A 6,302-nucleotide genomic window follows, 5' to 3' on the forward strand; every position below is an offset into this window, starting at 1 on the left:
CTGACGGAACTGCTGCTCCTGATGCCCAGAGGACCTACCCGTGGAAACCTGAGTTGACGAGGCATGGTGAGAACTCTGTGCTGATAGTGCACTGAACGACGACTGGCCCTGACGAGCAATGTCGACAACCTCATCGAAAGTAGCACCAGACACACTCTCTCTAGTCATTAGCAATCGCAGCTGAAAAGTGAGGCCATCTATGAACCTTCTGATCCTTTCCCTGTCTGAGGGAACCAACTAGATAGCATGACTGGCCAACTCCGAAAATCTCATCTCATACTACGTCACAGACATATCACCCTGACGAAGCTGCTCGAACTGCCTGCGTAGCTCCTCTCTACGGGACTGAGGCACGAACTTCTTCAGGTATAGACCGGAGAACTGCTGCCAGGTAAGGGGTGCTGCGCCGACTAGCCTACACCTCTCGTAATCCTCCCACCAACTGAAGGCAGCCCCAGAGAACTGAAAAGTAGTGAACGAGACCCTACTGGTCTCTAGAATACCTGCTGTATGGAGTATCCTCTGACACCTGTCCAAGAAGCCCTGTGTATCCTCTCCCTCGGTACCACTGAAAGATGGAGGCTGGAGTCTTCCAAACCTCTCCAATCGGCACTGCTCATCATCAGGCATGACAGGTACCACATAGTCCCGAGCAGGTACAACCGGCTGGGCTGGTGGTTTCCCCGGTGTTTGGAATCCCTGTACCACATGCTCTGGTGTGCGGGCGGCGGGAGTCTGAGCATCTCCCCCGGCCTGAGAAGTGGCTGTTGCCGTTGGAATGGAGACTGCCTGAGCAAGACTGGTACACGCGGCCACAATCTGAGCTAAGGCCTCCTAAAGGCCTTGAATCACAATAGGCACAGGTGGTGCATGAGCTGGTCCCACCGGCTCATCCAACTCTAGAGCCTGCTCCTGAACTGGGGCAACTGGTGGATCTGCACGTGCTGTCCTAGCTGTGGTGTGAGCTGCACCTCTGCCCCTACCGCGGCCTCTACCACGACCTCGGCATCTCGCGGCCCTGACTGGAGGTACTGGTGGTTGTCCGTCCTGCCCTGTAGTACGAGTCCTCACCATCTCTGAGAGAATGAAATAATAGATGTTTAGTCACCAGAATCAACAGATTTGCACGACAAGAATTCAAGAATGTGAAGTTTGTTTCCTAAGGGTTTGGCAGCCTCTCGAAGATAAGTACAGACGTCTCCGTACCGATCCGTAAGAATCTACTAAACCTGCTCATGACTCGTGAGACCTATGTAACCTAGGTTCTGATACCAACTTGTCACGACCCAAAACCTAACCCGTCGTGATGGCGCCTATCGTGATACTAGGCAAGCCGATATCTCCAAAACACTTTCAACATTTAACAGAAATGAATTAATATATTTTAAATAACCGGAGTCTTTCATAAAAATGGGCTAAAACTCAAAGCATATGTGCGGAAACAAATAGCCCGACATCGGGGTATCACTAAGTCATGAGCATCTAGATATCCACTCTAATACAAATAATGTCTAAGTATCATACAGAAAGAAAGAAAAAACATAGAAAGAGAGACAAGGTCTGCGGACGCCGGCAGCTACCTCGTAGTCTCCGGTACTCAATCGCGCATGAACTCAACGACCTTTGTGATCAAACACACCTGGATTTGCACATGAAGTGCAGGGTGTAGCATGAGTACAACCAACTCAGCAAGTAACAGAAATAAATAAGGAACTGAGAAGGTAGTGACGAGCTATACAAATACAGTTCATTTTCAGTAATTCCAGTAAAGAATAGACATGTTTTCAAATCCGGCAGTTCAAGTCAAATCAGTTTATACAGTTACAGTGCAGGTAATCCGAATATAGAATCTTTCGGAAATTCCACAACAATGACAGATAGCAGCTAAGTGTATCAACAAATGAAAAACAAGTACAGCCTCTCAGGGCAACAGACACTCAACTTGTTACAACAGCTCAATCACTCGGCTCTCAACCCTCAGTACTTACACTCAATAGGTACCTGCGCTCACTGGGTATGTGCAGACTCCGGAGGGGCTCCTACCGCCCAAGCGCTATAATCTGCATGGACAACTCACGTGTTATCGTATTATATCAAGGTCCGTACGGACAGCTCACGTGCTAAGTATAAACATCATGATTTTCATGGACAACTCACATGCTACATTATCTATACCTCACAACCAGGCCCTCGACATCACTCAGTCATGTACCTCTCTAGTCTCACGGCCCTCAGAAATCATAAAGATCAGCCCAAACGAAATAACATAGTGTATCAACAGGAATCAATAAGAGACTGAGATATGATGTACAAGTAAAACTATGACTGAGTACAAGACATCAAGTAGAAAATAATTCACAAGTACGCGACCTCTGCGGGTCCTAACCGTACAATCACATAGCCTAAGCATGATTTCTAATATGATTTGAAGTCAAATCTCCATAACACAGAAAGAATAGGTAATTAGCAATAGTCTATTCGACTTTACAATCTCACGGGACGGACCAAGTCACAATCCCCCACGGTGCACACCCACACGCCCGTCACCTAGCATGTGCGTCACCTCCAAAATATTCACATCATACCAAAATCTGAGGTTTCATACCCCTAGGACCTGATTTAAAACTGTTACTTACCTCACACCATGCAAAATCCTACTTTGTAATGCCTTTGCCCCTTGAATCAATCTCCAAATGCCCCGAATCTAGCCACAAGCAGTACGATATAATTAATGTAGGCTAAAGAAATTAATTCCACAAGCAAAATACGAAATTATAAGTCAAAATCCGAAATCGGCTCAACCCGCCCCCCCGGGCCCACGTCTCGAAACTCGATAAAAGTAACAAAATCCGAAATCCCTTTCACTCACGAGTCCAACCATACCAAATTTATCAAAATCCAACATCATTTACCCCTCCAAAACTCCAAAATTCACTCTCCAATTTCCAAGCCCTAATCTCCCAAATCTCACCTGAAAAACTCACCAACTAGGTGTAAAATTAGTGGGTAAACACCATTATTGAAGATAATTAGGCACAAGGAACTTACCTCAGCAAACACTTCAAAATCCTCCTCAAAATCCTCCAAAATCCGAGTTCCAAAATATGAAAATGGTAAAAAAATATCAATGTCTTCTATTTATAGGTTCTGCCCAGCAAAACCGCACCTGCGGACCTTCTGTCGCATCTACGATGTCGTACCTGCGGAAATCTCATCGCAGGTGCGGATCCCACTTAAGCTCCCAGATTCCGCATCTGCGGTCAAATATTCGCACCTGCGGGCCCTGCCCGTTTCTGCGATCCTTCCCACTCAGGCCTTTTTTGCATCTGCGCCTCCCCTTCCACATCTGCGATTTCGCAGATGTGCTCCTAACCTCGCACATGCGCTTCCAGTCCAACCCAGCCTTGCCCGCATCTGCATCCTCCTCTTCGCTTCTACGGGGCCGCACCTGCGGGCTCTCACCGTAGGTGCGAAACACCAGAACACCATAAGAAACCAGCAATGCCTAAGTTCAAATTTCCTTCCGATGGGCATCCGAAACACCCCCGGGACCTCAACCAAACTTAACAACAAGTCATATAACCCTATGCAAACTTAGCCGAACCTTTGAATCACTCAAAACAATATCAAAACACTAATTACACCCGGATTCAAGCCTAAAGAGTTTCTAAACTTTTAAATTCCACAAACGATGCCGAAACCTACCAAACCACGTCCGATTGACCTCAAATTTTGTACAAGTCATATTCAACATTACGGACCTACTCCAACTTTCGGAATCGGAAACCGACCACGATATCAAAAAGTCAACTTCCCGATCAAACTTCCCAAAAATTTGACTTTCGCCATTTCAAGCCTAAACTAGCTATAGACCTCAAATTCACAGTTCGGACACTCTCCTAAGTCAAAAATCACCCAACGGAGCTAACGGAACCGACGGAACTCCATTCCGGAGTCGTCTTCATACACTTCCGACTACGGTCAAAATCCTGAGACCTAAGCTTCCATTTTAGGGACTAAGTGTCCTGAAACACTTCGAAACCAAAAACTAGACCTCCCGGAAAGTCACATAAGTAGAAACAGATACGGAAAAAATAGTAAATAGCCGATCGGGGCTAATACACTCAAAACGACCGTCCGGGTCGTTACAAGAAAGAAGTAAAGATCTCCAAAGGTATTATTAATTCTCTTTATTGTTCCTGTTTTTCGTAATTGAGTTAATGCTTTAGGTTAAGGTCGTGTATATGAATTAAAGAGAAATAACGTGGTTTAGAAATTCTATAAAAAGCAATAATAAAATAATGGCATCTTAACTTTTATTGTAATTGTTTTTTGTCTTTTTTTTTTTTTTTTGTCATAGTTTTTAGTTTTGGATATCAATGTCTTATACATTGACGTAGTACTTAAGTTTAAATTTTATAAATTAAGTGATTAATGTTTTGTACAATTTCAAAGTATTATGTTAGTGTAACCATATTGATTTTCAGCATTTAAAAGATTTGTCTCATATTTTCTATGTCAATCGTTTTACGGTCGCTTACTCTAATGCTTTTGTTCGATTGAATTTCTATTAATTTAATAGTTGGAATATTAAGTTATCTTTTTGACAATATCTAATAAGTTATCTTCTTTATCAATACATTATTTGCTATCTTGAGCATTCTGATATCTTATAAATAATATATAGATTATTAGACCAAATTAGATATTAGCAAGGACTCCATGTTATAGATAATATTTGAAGTCAATACAACTAATAAAAAATACTCTTTTGAATTAGTAATGCAATACTAAACAAATTCAAATTGTACAATATAACATGAAATAATAGAATCCCACATGTTCTGAGAGTTACAAAACTATACCGATCACATGTAGACAAGAACACTATGAGGCATAGTAGTGAATGGATTCAAGGTATGAAACGTAATTTTTAGGGATTACACTATTTTAGGAAATGAAAACTAAATTACCAGTAGTGCAAGAACATTGTTTGACCTAACTACAAAAATATTTTCTCTTTTACCATTTTGATGTTTATACTAAAAAATCTTCAAATCTTATGAAAAATATTTTCACAAAGGAGTCAAACACACAAATCTACCCAAATAATAAAATTGGCACGCGAAAGCAAAATTGAAACTTTTGAGCATTTGTTTGGTCTTTTCTTTGTTCTGAGTGACTCAAATATATCAAGCGTCAATTCTATTTATAGTTAGAAAATCCATCACTTAATCGTGCCGTTTGGACTTAAGAAATATTACTAAAATATATGTAACACTATATGTCCTGATTACATGTTCGTAATACTTACGGATTTATAAGACAATTAACTTTACTCTGACTATAAGATCACATTTGCTTTATAGGTGAATTTGGATTATTCATATTATCCAAAAAGAAAATAACATACGCCAAACACATTATCTGCAAAGAAATAGTAGTCAAGGTATGATTACAATTTATATTTCACTGCTTTACAAATACATATAATATAAATCGAACATAACAAAATTGATCATCTTTGTAGGTTCTGTCACGACCCAGAATTTCCACCGTCGGGACCGTGATGGCGCCAAATATTTTATTTGCTAGGCAAGCCAACGTTAGAGAATTACTAAACCAATCCTTATTCCATTCAATAAATAACAAAAATTAACTAAGATGAAATATAGTGAGTGCAGAATAATATTAAAAAATAACTACATTAATTACTACCACCCGGATCTGGAGTTACAATTTACAAGCATTCTAGAATTTACTACAAATAATAGTCTGGGAGAAAATACACTTGTTTGAATGAGAGAAACAGTAAAACAGAAAAGATAGACAAGGACTTCAAGGTCTGTGAACGCCGACAGATCTACCTTGAGTATCCGGATAGCGGTCTAACAGCAAAAAAAATTCTCGATCAACCTGAGCCGGTACCAAAATCTGCACAGAAAGTGCAGAGTAGTGCAGAGTGCAGTATCAGTACAATCAACCCTATGTACTGGTAAGTGTCGAGCCTAACCTCGACGAAGTAGTGACGAGGCTAAGACAAGGTACCTACAAATCAACCTGTACAATTTAACAGTGTATATACAAGTAACAGCAATGAAAAGTTAGACAAGTAGTATTGGGAGGGGGAACATGCTGAGGGAAATACGAGATAAAGAACTACAACAGAATAATGACTGGACAACCAATATACTATGAATCAACAGGAACAGCGAATACAGTAAAGGAAAAAAAATGCACGGCATCACCCTTCGTGCTTTTATTCTCAACCTCACCATAAAATTAATAAAAATAGCACGACA

The sequence above is a fragment of the Nicotiana tomentosiformis genome, chromosome 8 (genome assembly GCF_000390325.3).
Source record: "Nicotiana tomentosiformis chromosome 8, ASM39032v3, whole genome shotgun sequence".
Taxonomy (NCBI): Eukaryota; Viridiplantae; Streptophyta; class Magnoliopsida; order Solanales; family Solanaceae; genus Nicotiana; species Nicotiana tomentosiformis.